Source organism: Ovis canadensis, chromosome 3 (assembly GCF_042477335.2).
Source record: "Ovis canadensis isolate MfBH-ARS-UI-01 breed Bighorn chromosome 3, ARS-UI_OviCan_v2, whole genome shotgun sequence".
In the NCBI taxonomy this organism is placed as follows: domain Eukaryota; kingdom Metazoa; phylum Chordata; class Mammalia; order Artiodactyla; family Bovidae; genus Ovis; species Ovis canadensis.
Window position 1 is genome coordinate 171,730,575 of NC_091247.1, and position 14,759 is coordinate 171,745,333.

The window sequence follows — 14,759 nt, forward strand, 5'->3', positions numbered from 1 at the left end:
GGCTCTATTTGAAGCTGAAGGTATTCCATTTTTATTTTAAAGATCATTTAGATAGCAAATTGATCAAAAGGATATCTTAGATATTTACTTTTGAAATACTCTTCAGCAAAGAAAAGTAGTTTGTAGTTTGCTAACCCTGTATGGATCAGGGTTAGGGTTGGTCTTACTTAAAAAGTTGAATCAGAGAAATTAACATTCTTTCCTGAGATCATGCAACTCCTCAAGGCCATGACTATGATGAGAATTTATATGTTCTGACATCCAGTGTTTCTCCTTGCACACAGGATTGAATTTTATTAACAGTACAGAAATTTAGGGAAAAGATTTTTCCATTCAGAGGCCTATGAAATATAAGAATCGGGGGGTAGTGTGGAAGAAAAGTACCCACTGGAGATTAGGGAACTCATTAAATTGAAGCTCAAACTTAAGAACACTTAGCAAGGTTTTAAGTAAGTTTTACTCAATGCAAAACACCTTTTTTATTTTATATGCATGTCATGAGACGCCATGAGATCCCACGTATTGCTTTCTTAGAACCTGAAACAGGGATTCCCCAGAGATGTTGGTTTTTAAAGAAGATATTTTTAGCCTCTGCTGAGTGCTCACCAAGTCCGGTGGGTCGCGTCTTTTTAGTGGGGTCCCCAGCCTGCCCCTACTCTCAGTGATGTGTTTCTCGTGAGTCCTGTCATTGTTACATGAAATGCATGCAGGTTTGGGGCTCTGCTTGGGGACTAGGTGAGATCACCTGCCTTTCATTTCCCATGTTCCTCCTCCTGATCCACCATCTAGCGTGTGTATACACACCAAACGGGGAGGATGTCTTTCCTATTGAGAAAGAGCTAAATAATAGAAGGCACAGCTTCTTACCATCAAGAAGCAACCTTGGTTATTTAGCATTGGATGAAGCTGCTGCGTATTGAAACCAAGAGTAGATCTTTTAAAAAAGGGAAACTTTTTTTTATATGTTTTTAAATGATGGGATGGGTTCAAACTGTCTTAGAACCAGTTGGAACAACTGGAGTCACAGAAGCAAAACCAGAAATGAACAAGGAAACTTCTTGATTTGATTTCTCATGGGAATGTTAACTATATTTTCCTCTGTGTTAAAATGGGACATTTCTCTTAGTAGCTGTAAGGTGTGCATATAAGAAATGAAACCTCTGCTGGGAGAACTGTGTGTGGTGATTAAGAAGCTGGACTCAGAATCCAGGTGCACCTGGATATGAGTCTCTGTTTTCCCATAATACTCCTGTGGCTGGAGCATCTTATTCTACCTCATTAAATCATGGGTATCCAATTTAGACAACGTGTAAAATGCCTGGTACATAGTAAATTCTCATCACATGTTAACATTAAAAAAAAAAGTTCCTCTTTAAAGAAGAAATCATGGGGTTTTTTTTGGTAGAAGCCCTATTCTTGAAAATTTCATGGACACTCAGTATTGGTGGTGGTGGGGGAAGACAGCTAACATTTCCTTTAGAATGGGGCTCTCTGAGATTTATAAATTATCTTTAGGATCTAAATATATCTTTTTCCCCTACTAGAGAATTTTAGATTCTCAAAAAGGGTCCATGGACCAAAGACAGGAGGAAGATACTGCCCTGGAGATGAGAGTGTGTGTGTGTGTGTGTGTGTATCTATTCTCTCGGTATATTAACAATTGTATGTTTTAGGTTGACTATAGGAGATTGCTGGTATTTGACTATTTTCAACCCATGAAAACAATATCATATGGTTCAGCCTAATAGCTGTATGGTTAAGAACATAATTTGAAATAGCATTATAATGAGAAATTATAATAAGGGATGATTATTTATTTTCATATGTTACTTATCAAAGCCTCAAAAGTCAGAATTCATCTGACAGCCTTGGACTGCTAGTAATCATCCTGATATACAATAACTTCTGTGTACAGTACAATCAAGTGGTCTTAAATTTTCACTGGGGACTTATTAGTAGTTTTATCACATTGAATGAATCATTTTTCTAGCTCCATACGACTTTTGATCCAAATGACTACTGTTAGGAGAATTTGCTTAGTATTTTTTTCCATGTTGAATTCATACGGTTAATTACTCTGGGGAAGGGAAAAAGTCTCGATGAATTTCCTTGGGCAATAAGCATAGCAGTGTTCTTTCAGAAAGCAGAGTTTGGCCGTTGTGTTGAGGGTTAAAACAGAGCTGACACACAAGGCAAAATGAAACCAGAGCTGCAATTACAAAGTGGGACAGATGTAGGAGGCCAGGTTTCCTGTGGCCCATTTTCCAGTTTCCTGCCTACAACCTGCAGAAGAAGAGGAAGCTGAATGTTACCAAGTATGAGAGCTGGAGGGAGATGTGCTTCAAGCCAGAATTAAGATCCTCGAAAACAACACAGACAACAAAAACAACTGCAAAGAATGCGAAGGTTCAGGTTTTAGTCCAAAAATGTCCGGGAAGGAGCAATTCATCTGTTTAAAGAAAAGGCATTGTCAGCAGAGCCTGGGGTTTGTGAGACCCTATGGGGTACCTGGGGAGTGTCCCAGGTTGTAGGAACCTCTGACTTTTTATAGCCCTACTTATCTTTCAAGATGTGGTCTGGTTTTTTAATACCGTTGGTTACCTGAAAAGATTTTCTCTTCAGTGCCCAGGACTTCTGAGTCTGTTTTTTGGGGCATGTTGATATACAAGGGAGGTAGATGTGGTTAACCGATTGGCTGTAATGAACTACAGCCCCACTTTGGGAGGGCTGGGTGACCAGTTGGCCGCTTTGATCTAGCAGGCTTGTTGTTCCCTTAACTGCCCAATAAAATTGTGTCTGATGTTTTCAAAGAAGAGATTAAATGGAGATGTGTATATATGTGAAGGACTACAGATGATAGAATATTTGTGTGGCTACCTGATTGTAAGCCGTGTGGGGAGATGCCGGAGAAGTGGGCAAGTCCATCTTTCTTCCAATAAAAAAGGAGAAAAATAAAATTCGTCTATGTCTGGGCTATTTAGCAGGTGATAGAAGAGTCTCTGAAGCCAGATTATTACAGTCCATATCTTAAAGGGAAAGAAATTGAGATTCATGATACTTTTTTGTTGAATGCCCGTTGTTTACCAGGTGCTATGCTGGAATTGCTGGATGACACTGATGTAGTGATTGTCGTTGTTCAGTTGCTCAGTCATGTCCCAACTCTTTTGTGACCCGTGGACTGTAGCCTACCATGGCATTTCCCAGGCAAGAATACTGGAGTGGGTTGCCATCTCCTCCTCCAGGGGATCTGATGGCCAACAAGAAATAGCTCCATCGGTGGGAAGCTTGTTCAAGGCTTCACAGAAGGCATGGATACAGGCAGCATCTAAGTCCTGGGGAAGGCTCACAACGTACAGGGCACTGTGCTGAGCTTTCTCTATACACCATCTCATTCAGATCGACCCATTTGTTTCTTTCAGGTGCAGAGAAATAGGTGGGTGCTTCTGGGACAGCCAGTTATTTTATTTATTTATTTTTTAACCCTGTGGATTGATCACCACCTCCTCTTCTGGCATAGGAAGAACAAACTCAGTACCAGGAATATTAGGAAGTTTGGAGATGTTGCCAAATTTAGAGACCCAAGGGGTATCCATCCGTGCCAGGCAACCTAGAGTGAGATTAGGCCCTTTCTTATCTGCATGTGGGCCTAGTCTGAAAATGTGGGGTGAGCTAGGACTGGATGTGCAGTGGTGGGGATGGGTAGGGTGGGAAATGGTGGGACATGGCTTGAATATACAGATGTGACAGAAAGTAGAATGGCTGGAATCTACTTTCCCAGCCAGAGTTAATGTAGCCATCCATTTACTTTTCCAAAGGAAATTCACCCTTTGAAAGTCACCAACAAACCAACTGAGTTGCTTCCCATATATCCGCAGACAACACAGAGTTGTTCAGAAGGAAAGAGGAGTGGATTATATGCATAGTAAACAGCAGGTGTTATTATAGTGGCTATCAGTGACTTCCCCAGAAAAAATCTTTCTCTGTCCTCAGAATGATTTGAAAAACATTGTGAACCGCAAAAGGTATTAAAAAAAAAAAAAAGGCTGAGTGATGACTGCTTTCCCTCTTTTCTTGCTCACTCTGCCCTTTAAGGGGGCCTTCCTAGGTGGTGCTGTTGTCAATGCAGGAGACCTGGGTTCTATCCCTGAGTCGGGAAAATCTCCTGGAGTAGGGCACGGCAACCTACTCCAGTATTCTTGCCTGGAGAATCCCATGGACAGAGGAGCCTGGCAGGCTACAGTCCATAGGGTCATAAAAGAGTTGTACATGACTGAAGGGACTTAGCTCACACACACTGCTCTTTAAAGCACAGACAGTCTGCAGATAGTCACGGAGTAAATGAGAATATAAACATTTTTAATAAATAAAAAGACTCGAGGGACATGAATTTAGCCTCACAGATAAGCATTGTTATGCATACAGTGGTTGGCAAGAATTAAAATGTCTTTTGAAAATACATGTCAATAATCTTAGTTTCACCTTCTCAAAAATAATATAAAAAAGACTTCCATTTGTGTTGCTCAGTTACCAAATATTAATCCTTATTTACTTCATGCCCTAAAATTATTCTGTGCCAAGTTACTGCTGACCTCAAAGAGTACAAATTGTTGTTTTCCAGTTCCCTGCCTTAAATACAGGTTTTTGTTTTTGTTTTAATGAAATGGTTTCTGACATTTCTCTACAGAAACACTTAGTAGATATTCTGGGCAGAGGAATTGAAATTCAGAATTTTCGGTACTGAGTGTTGAAGTTTCATCTTGACTTCTCTAACTGTGCAAGTTTTAACAAGTAAAAAGTTGTGAACTTGCCGAACACCTACTTTGTTTATTTCTTTCACAGGAGTTTTTCTCCTTTCCTTGGGCTCTCTCATTTCTAACTGGTTTTTTCTAAGTTGGCTAAAAGTTCTCTAGTTCCCACAATATATAAGCTTTACAAAGACAATTTTTCTGAACCCTCTAAACTCCAACTCAGGGTAGCTTAAAAAAATGAAACTAGAAACATGCAAAGAGAAGCGTTAGGTTGCCACAGATAGAAAGAAGAGCAAATACGTGGGTATTTCAGCTTCTAAGAATGGAAGCAGAAACCTCAGGCTTTGCGTACTCTGTGCAGCTCTGTCTCACGTCAGGATGTCTGGCGCCACCTTGCGGCAGAATGACTGCCATCAAGAAGAGGAGCACAGCTTCTCAGGAGGACGCAGCCTGAGAAGGGGTCGGGGCAGGACTAGATTTCGGGAGGTGTGGTGCTGAAGCTTAAAACAAGGTGCAGAAATCCTCTTTGTACAGACCCCCACAAATTATAAATACAAAATCACTAGAGCCCCTAGACTTGTGCAAAGTGATGGTCCCTGAGGCATTAGCTTCACTAGGAGCCCACTGGTGCAGGGTGACAAGGTGATGCTGGTGGTCATGGGTTGGGACCGGCTCTCCTGGCAGCCTGGCCACACTGCTGGAGGCTTGGTGGTGTTTGAAGGAGCACAGTACCCTCTGCTACTGGATGGACTTAGCTATTATTTGGCTTGAGGTATAGTTGATTTACAACAGTTTCCAGTGTACAGCAGAGTGATTAAACATTTTATAGGTAAAACTCCATTTGTAGTTAGTATGAAATACTAGCTATATTCCCTGTGCTGTACAATCCATCCTTGTAGCTCATTTATTTTACTGATGGTTGTTCAGCAGTTAGTTGTGATTCTGGTGTTTCCATGGGAGGGAGCAGGTTCACGTCCTTCTATTCCACCATCTTGTCTCCGCCCCATGCTTATTTATTTTATGCACGGCAGTCCGTGGTCCTATCTTATCCCTCCCTGCTTGCCCCTCCCTATTGGTAACCACTGGTTTGTACCTATGGGTCTTGGGTGGACTTTGTTTTTCAGGCATGAGTTGTCTCTGGGCAGGTTACATGGCCATCTCATCCAGGACTCCACACTGATTCTTACTTTGGACTTTAGCCATCACTGGCTGCTCCCACCCCTGCCCTACCTATGGTGCAGAACTTCTGCCTCTCTCCTCTTTAATTTAGTTCAGTCGCTCAGTTGTGTCCAACTCTTTGCGATCCCAGGGACTGCAGCACGCCAGGTCTCCTTGTCCATCACCAACTCCTGGAGTTTACTCAAACTCAGGTCCATCGAGTCGGTGATGCCATCCAGCCATCTCATCCTCTCTCATACCCTTCTCCTCCCGCCTTCTATCTTTCCCAGCATCAGGGTCTTTTCAAATGAGTCTGTTCTTCACATCAGGTGACCAAAGTATTGGAATTTCAGCTTCAGCGTCAGTCCTTACAATGAATATTCAGGATTGATTTCCTTTAGAATGGACTGGTTGGATCTCCTCGCAGTCCAAGGGACTCTCAAGAATCTTCTCCAACACACAGTTCAAAAGCATCAATTCTTTGGCGCTCAGGTTTCCTTACGGTCCAACTCTCGCATCCATACATGACCACTGGAAAAACCATAGCTTTGACAAGATGGACCTTTGTTGGCAAAGTAATGTCTCTGATTTTTAATGTGCTGTCTAGGTTGGTCATAACTTTTCTTCTAAGGAGCAAACGTCTTTTAATTTCATGGCCACAGTCACCATCTGCAGTGATTTTGGAGCTCCCCAGAAATAAAATCTGTCACTGTTTCCCTTATTTCCCCATCTCTTTGCCATGAAGTGATGGGACCAGATGCCATGATCTTCGTTTTCTGAATGGTGAGTTTTAAGCCAGCTTTTTCACTCTCCTCTTTCACTTTCATCAAGAAGCTCTTTGGTTCTTCTTCACTTTCTGCCATAAGGGTGGTGTCATCTACATATCTGAGTTTATTGATATTTCTCCCAGCAATCTTGATTCCAGCTTGTGCTTCATCCAGTCCAGCATTTCTCATGATGTACTCTTACTCCCTCCTCTTACCCTTTTCTTTTTGAAGGTGAAAGAGTGTTCATTTCTTGCCTTCCACCCCCTTGAACTTCAAATGCTCTCCTACGACAAGACTTTCTCCTGATGACGCAACTCCATGAATTATAAATCTGTACCAGAACCTGTATGACCCAACAGAAGATAAATATTAACAAGGAAAGGGGAGAAATCATAGGCACGTCCTCTGAACAGAACTCTAGCTTTAGGCTTTTGAAGGAAGGGCATTGGTCAAATCCTCTCACCCTTTTCAGATTTTGTGCACCCTTTTGTTCAAGGCTCTGCTCAAGCTCACTCCTCGACAAGCCTTCTCCAGCAGCCTGCTCCCAGTGCTGATCCTGATGCGAGTTTCTTGCTCTTGGTGGGAGGCAATGTAACAGTGGTTAAGGGCACAGACTGAGGCCTGTACTAACCTCAGTCTTACTCATTTATTTGACAAAGTGGGGCAGAGGGAGGCACCATCGGCGATGGGAGTGATCAGTATATTCAGTCTATAGCCTCCTTCTCTTTGAGACTCCCTCCAGATGAAAGAGTGAATCAAGGATAGTATTTGTGTTCTTTAAAGAAAAAGTTGAAAACAGAATGAGGGTGGAAAGTGACTGCTCAGAGCCTGCCTGAATGTCCCTCCCTCCCTCTATGCCGTGGACAAGCTCTTTACGCTTGAGCAGCCCGGGGAACACTCCCCAGTTGGGCTCCGTCTTCACAGGCAGTGTCATCATGGCTGTCCCTTGGGTCATTGTTTTAGAGCCCTTCTTCTATCTCTTTTGGAGCCAATGGTTCTTGTCTCCTTAACTCCCTTCCCTGCTCCAGGGGCACAAGATAGATCAGGGCAGAACGAGTCCCAAGGGAGATGTGAGCACCCAAGGGCTGTCTTCGCTAGAGAAACAACTTGGAAGCTTCAGGATAAGCATTTTACACCAGGATTTCTTAAGCTGAAGGCAGCAGATATGTGTTCAGGGATCTGAAATTTTCTGCCAGAAGTTATAAAAATCTGTTTTTTGACTTTTAAAAATATTGACATAGAGTTGATTAAAAATCTTGTGTTAGTTTCAGGTACACAACAATGTGATTCATTATATATATTCTTTTTCAGATTCTTTTCCATTGTAGATTATTACAAGGTAGGGAATATAGTTCCCTGTGCTACACAGTAGGTCTTTGTTATTTATTTTATATATAGTGGTGTGTATCTATTGATGTTTTTTCATCTTTTGATGATAGTCTTTTTAAAAACCCACATAAGCATATTCTAGGTCACCTTATAAACAACAGTCATCAAAGAGCTAGAAGATTCTTCCTGGATTTCAGTGCCTATTGTGGAATCATTGCCTAATGAACAAAGAACCAAGGTGGATATAGTATCTAAATAATGCCTTTGAGCTAGGTGAAGGCCAAATATCCTCACAACATGATCTATGAAGAAGTTTCTCTGTTGCTTAAAAAATAATAGTAAACTTTGGAATAACACTATGTACCAAGTGTAGTTCAAGTGCATTCTTAGGAACTCATGTAATCCTTGCAACAGCCCTGTAAGGGAGATCCTTTTATCATCATCTCCATTTTCCTTATGAGGTAATTGAGGCACAGAAAGGTTAAGTAACTTAACCAAAGTCCCACAGCCAAACAGGACTGGTACTTAGATTTGAACCCAGATAGTGTGGCTCTGAATCTGCTCTTCCTCACTGTGTAGCCTTCTAAGTAGACAGAAGCAGTTCACCCTCTCATCTGCTGCAAGTCGTAGAAAATAATTATGCTTCCACAAAAAACTGTGTGTTGTCTAGACTCTAATCTCCTCTGGAGGATGTGATTTTGGTTTTATGGAAGGTTTTACAGTCTACTAATTAGAGATAGCTGATAACAAAAATAATTATTGTCTATAGGTATGAAAATTCTCTCCTATCTTGTAGAGTTCAGTTGACTCCTCTGTCACCCCTGTTTGTGCATTCAATATTCCTAATTTATAAATGCCTTTATTATTCAGATTCTTTTTTGAACTTGTTAGAACACCTGCCAAGTTCCCTGGTTGACTAATGAGTGAAATAAAATCTTTAACATGTCTTCATTTTATATCTGTAGGAGAGCCATGATTTTACCCATTTTGAAAATTATTTTCTAACAAAGGTATTTCTCAGCTCTTAGCTTCTCGATGAGGCCTTCCATGACCTTCTGCTCACACACCCCAGGCTCCCACCCTTTAACCTGCTCTGGTTGCCTTTCCCTGTAACACTGTTTTTCCAAAATATTGTGTTTTAATAGTCATATGTTTGTTGTTTGTGGCCTGTCTTCTCCCATTAGAAGGTAAGATTCACGAAGACAGAGGTCTTCATCTCCTTTGTCTCTGATGTATCCCAAATACCCAGAAAGTGTCTTGGCATAAAATGGATACTCAAAAAAAATTGAAAAGGGTGGAGGGAGAATTGAGTCTCTCTCCTCTTTGTAGGGTATAATTGTGTAAACACATACTTACTCAAAATAACTTACATGGCCGTAACTTCTGTGTTGGTTGTCTCTCAACCAAGTATCATGTGCCATATGTAAGATTAATTGTTAATTTGCATAGGGTGGGAGCGATCAGCTGGTTGTAAAGGACTATAAACCTTGAGGCACTTATATCCATTTTTCTTCTTAATATTGAAGGGAGACTATAATAAGATATTTAGTGAAGATGATTTGCCCACATGAGGACCTATTAATTTTTTGCCTCCTGCTCCTTCCAAAGGAGGGATGTGTGTTATTCAGATTTGACAAACTGTTTTAAGTGATCTAACTATCCTCCACTGTGGCAATATCTAGGCTATAAATTGCAAAGGAGAAGGAACAGCTGGGGGAACTAGCAGGTAGCTCTGTTCTATGGAGAGGCCTGGAAGAGGCCTTATCCACTGCTGTGACCGTGGTCTTGGGTTAGTTCCAGTAGAAGTGCTGAGGAGAAACCATGTGCAGTGGGCGGCAGGGTCGAGATGCAGTCAGCGATGGTGCAGAGGGGACCTGATGTGGAGGGCGCCTCTTCCTGCGAGAGCAGCGATGCTTTCACAGTGGATCCTCCTAAACATAAAAGTGCAAAGCTTAATGTTCACATTAAGCACGGCATTATGAGCACTGTAAAATCTAAAGAATCTTTCAATTGATCAAAATTTAACCTTGAAAAAAGAGGAAAAATAAGAATAGAATCGTGCTTTCCATGAAATTAAAAATAATTCAAAAACCATCAGTCAGTGATTTTGCAGCTATCAAATTATTTTATGAGATTTTTAAGATTTCTAAGGATCATGTATTCATATTAAATGTTAAATTTTATCGACTCTTGGAAAAAGAAAAGAATGGCATTACCATACCTGATAAAATTTTATCCATTCAAAATAAGGCCTGGGGGGGTGGGGTGCGAGGAAGTGTACCATTTTCTACTCAGCTGAAAGTTTGATTTGGGAAATTTTTTTTAAAGAAAATTATAGCATTTCTTTCATGTATTCTACATATTTTAAGTGGAGAGTTGTGGGAAGTCAGCTAAATGAGGCTAGGCTAATGAAACATATTAAGTTAAAGCAGACCCCCTGCTTGTATAATAATTTATCAAACATAAATCTCAAGTGTCAGTGCTTTCTTGAACTTTTTATTTAGTAAGAGCCACAGGATGCTGCCTGAATTATACACATTCTTCATAATGGCAGCCAGATACACTGGACTTGACTGTACCTTCATGTTAAGACATAGGACTTTATTAAGGATTCTAGGCATCAAGGAATTAATTTTTTAAAAAAACACTAAAAATAATTTTTTTGGTGAGAGATATATTAATTTTGATGAATTTGCTACTGTGTATTGGTGGTTGGGAGAGTGTGTTCCCCAGGCATGTGTTAGACTCTTTCCTTTGCCAGTGTCCTTGAGGGGGCAAAGTTTGTAGCTCACAAAGGTGTGAAGCATGACTGTGCGTGAAAACAGTTGTGCAAATGATGACACTGAATCATAGTTACTAAAGCTGGAACTAAAATCGAGGAAACGCTGAGTATCTTAGTGGTGGGAACCACGGTGGTGAGATCAGTTACTGACCCGCCCACCCCAAGCCCTCCCGTGTTCCCACTGCCCCGCATACACTCAGCCGCGTCCATCACCAGAGGGTGGCAAGGGTGGAGGCCAGAGTGGCCGTGGGGGGCCCACTGCCTCCCAGCATGACTTCTGCCAAGTGTAGACGTGGGTGACAGATGTTTGTAGGTGTGATAAGCTCGTGGGGAAATATTTCTGAGGCTCATCTCTGAGTCATGTGTGGCTGGATTTCTCACAGTAAAGATTTGTGTGACTGCACACTCACTGAAGCTGGCGGATGCATCGGCGTGGAGGAGTGGCGGAAGGGCTGGAGAAGGAGAATGGGCTGTCAGAGGCGGGTTTGTCATGCTTTAGGCAGGAGTGGCTAGACGGTTTAGTCACCTCCAGTGTAGCCGGGTCACTCACATCAACCCTCCTAGGAACCCTCCCACCCTCAGCGGTGCCGGGGGAGGAAGGGGGCATTCCTCAGCCCACCCAGCCTCACCAAAGCTCTGAGTGTGTGTGCGGGGCAGCCCTCTGATTCCTGGTGCTCAGCCTGTGGCTCCCCTTGGCCCAGCTCATCAATCCTGGAAATCTGGCAGGGCCTTGATGAGGGTGTCCTTGTCCTTACCCTTTGCTCCTCTGCCTTTTCACTTTCCTCTCTTATATCTCCCTTTTCTTTCCCTCTTTCCTCCTTTTACCTTTGCTGAAGGCTGTGCCATCGCACCCATGATCATTTATGTGGCCCACTTGTAACCCTCAGAGTAAAGACAGGATTGGCCAGTCCCCTGCATAACATGCTTTTTCACGCCTAGACACACCTCATGATTATGAATGTAAGTTTACAGTGTAAAGATATCATACCCCAGCGAAGAGAGTGTTTTTAGACTAAGACATTGTAATAGTCAGCTCTCGCTGCTATGATACTGCATAACAGACAGCCTGAGAATCACTGGTATACAGAAACATTAATTTTTCCCGTTGGTTGATCTCAGGGATACTGCTTCAGACTGTGATTTGTGGGACTTGTCTCCAGGCTTTGGGTTGAGCTCAGATTGGCTCCACATGTCTCATTTTTGCGCCATAGCTTCACAGTAGTAACAGGAACACAAGAGGAAAAGTGCAAACATAGGAAGCCTCTTAGACCTCAGCTGAGAAAGGGCACATTGCCGTTTCTGCTCATTGTTCCATTGGCCAAATCAAATAATGTGGCCATCCCCAAATATCAGTGGGATGGGGGAAAAGTACTCTACCCATTCTGGGCGCTGCTGCACGGCCACTTGAAAGGGAGGAGGAGTGAAAGATTGAGAACATTTATCCTGTCCGGTCCTCATCGTTTATGCCTGGGGCACATGGCTCCAATACACAGGGCTGGAATGCCATGGAAAGGGATTCCAGGAAGCACAAGAAGCTCTGAAGAGTCCTGGTTGGTAGAAGCACTAAGCGTGAAACTCATGGAGATGTTTACATTGTCCTCCTGTTCCGTCTAGAACGTTATGGCTCATATCAGAGGTGGGGAAGGTGCTGGAGCCACCGACCCAGGAATCCCTTCCATCCAGACCTCCAAACCCACTGGCAGCCTTCTACCCTTAGGAGCAGGTTCCTCCGAGCAGCCACTTTAAAATTTTAGAGATATTTGAAAGCTTACTGTCTGAAGGGTTTGGGTGAGAAAACACTGAAGAATTTGAGACAACTGTTAGCGATTCTTAGTGCCAATGATGGGGAGAAAGTTGTGGTCCGTCCTCAAATAATCAGAAGCTCATATTCGGAGTTGGAGCTGGCGGGCTGCTGCGTGTGTTTACGAGACTCATGAGATACAAAGGCTGTTTTGATCCAGCAAGGAGGTGATTTATTGTCTTACAGACTGAGAGGCCATCGTGGTGAAGACTGATTTCTGAAAAGAATATCTCCTCTAAAGAGCCGTAAATAAAAGTGCCCTATGGGTATTTGAAGAACATTGCTATTCTGTTTCTCTTTAACCGAGAAACCCATGTTGCTCAGAGAAACAGTAAAATGTGTTCTTTTGGCTGAACATGTGAAAGGAAATAAGGAAATAAACACTTATTGGAAAGCTAGATATTTTTCACATGGATCCCCGTGTGGAAAGGGAGAAAAATGATTCATCAGTCTGAAAGCTGCCCCTTTAAGAGAAATGCAGGAGAGGAGGTGTGGAGTTGACAAAAATATTGGTACAGATAAGTCTCCGTAAGGCTGTTACTCTGGCTCCTGGGTCTCCCAGAGTCATGTGTTTCTCACCGCTTGCCTGTTCCCGTCACCCTGGCTGCCTCCTGGGGCTTCGGTGTTTCCTCTTTGCCTTACGGCATAATCCCTACTTCTCTCTGGCTTTGTCCCCACCTCACAACTGGCCTTCGAAGCTTCTGTCTGTGCCAGAAGCCAGTTTTCCACCCTCTGGTCATCCTGGGCTTCCTCATTCCAGCATCTTTTCCAGATCCAAACCCAGGGCACTTCACGTGTCCAGTCATGAGGGTTGAGCTATGATGAAGCTCTTGAGACCAGCCCAACCGCCTCTCCTTTCCTAATGTGCAATTGTTGATGAGACAAATGGGCATTGTTGTTGTTATTTTTACAGTCAGTACCCATTGCCATGAAAGTCTTCAAATGTCTGAAGTTGGGAACGGCCTGGGAGAGTGGGGAAAAATTTCCTTGAGAAAGTCCCATATGAACTGGGTAGTGTTGGATGAGTAGGATTTCACCAAGCTCCAGAGCTGAGGAACAGCATTTTAGTCAGAAGAAACAGCATTTACAAAGTCCTCTACAGAGTCAAGGGGGAAAAATAACATTTTATAGGCTTCCTTCTCATAGTGAAGAAAAGAATGCATTTCCCATCTCTGTGTTTGTGACAGGGGTGGGCTTTTTTTGGGGGGGCGGGCTGTGCGGGGTCTTATTTACCACGTGGGATCTTTAGTTGCGGCATGCGAACTCTTAGCTGTGCAGGTGAGATCTAGTTCCCTGACCAGGGATCGAACCCAGGCCTCCTGCACTGGGAGCACAGAATCTAAGACCACCAGGAAGTCCCACAAAAGGTGTTTCTATCTGCAGCGTGACAAGTGCCTAAGAAAGAGACCAGCTCTCTAAGTGGCAGTAACTGATCCCTCAGGTCTTTAAGCATATATCAGTAGGGCATTGGGCTGGGTTATCAGAGCACTGGGAATACAGAAAGTAACCTAACAAAGTCCCTTCTTCCAGAAGCTCCTCACCCAGTCACACCTATTGGCATACCCCCAGCCCTTACGTCAGAGAAGGCAATGGCACCCCCACTCCAGTACTCTTGCCTGGAAAATCTCATGGATGGAGGAGCCTGGTAGGCTGCAGTCCATGGGGTCGTGAAGAGTCGGACACGACTGAGCGACTTCACTTTCACTTTTCACTTTCATGCATTGGAGAAGGAAATGGCAACCCACTCCAGTGTTCTTGCCTGGAGAATCCCAGGGACGGCGGAGCCTGGTAGGCTGCTGTCTATGGGGTCGCACAGAGTTGGACACGACTGAAGCGACTTAGCAGCAGCAGTAGCAGCAGCCCCTATGTAACTGCACTTAGCGGCTCCAGTGTTTCATCCAGGTAACAGCCTAGAGGCTGACCAGCGAGGGAGCTGATAGGACGAATGGGAACAGACACCATGTGCATTGTATGGGCAAGAGTTTGTATGAGGACTGATTCTAGGAAGGGGCAGTCCATTAATCATTTTTTTCATATCATCCCCAGTGTAACCCTGTCACCTGTGGGGATGTTTGTGGCGAATACCAGGGTCACAGGGCTTCCCTGTATTTCTGAATCGTGGCTGTTTTGCAGACATGCAGCCGGATATGATCCAGAGTGGCCGGTTGGGATGG

General features: G+C 43.2%; 1 protein-coding gene across 4 annotated transcripts in view; it reads left to right on the forward strand.

The window, feature by feature from the left end:
* The window catches only part of ELK3 (ETS transcription factor ELK3), a 69,099-nt gene that overhangs the window by 13,156 nt on the left and 41,184 nt on the right, over positions 1–14,759 (forward strand). The window lies entirely within an intron of this gene.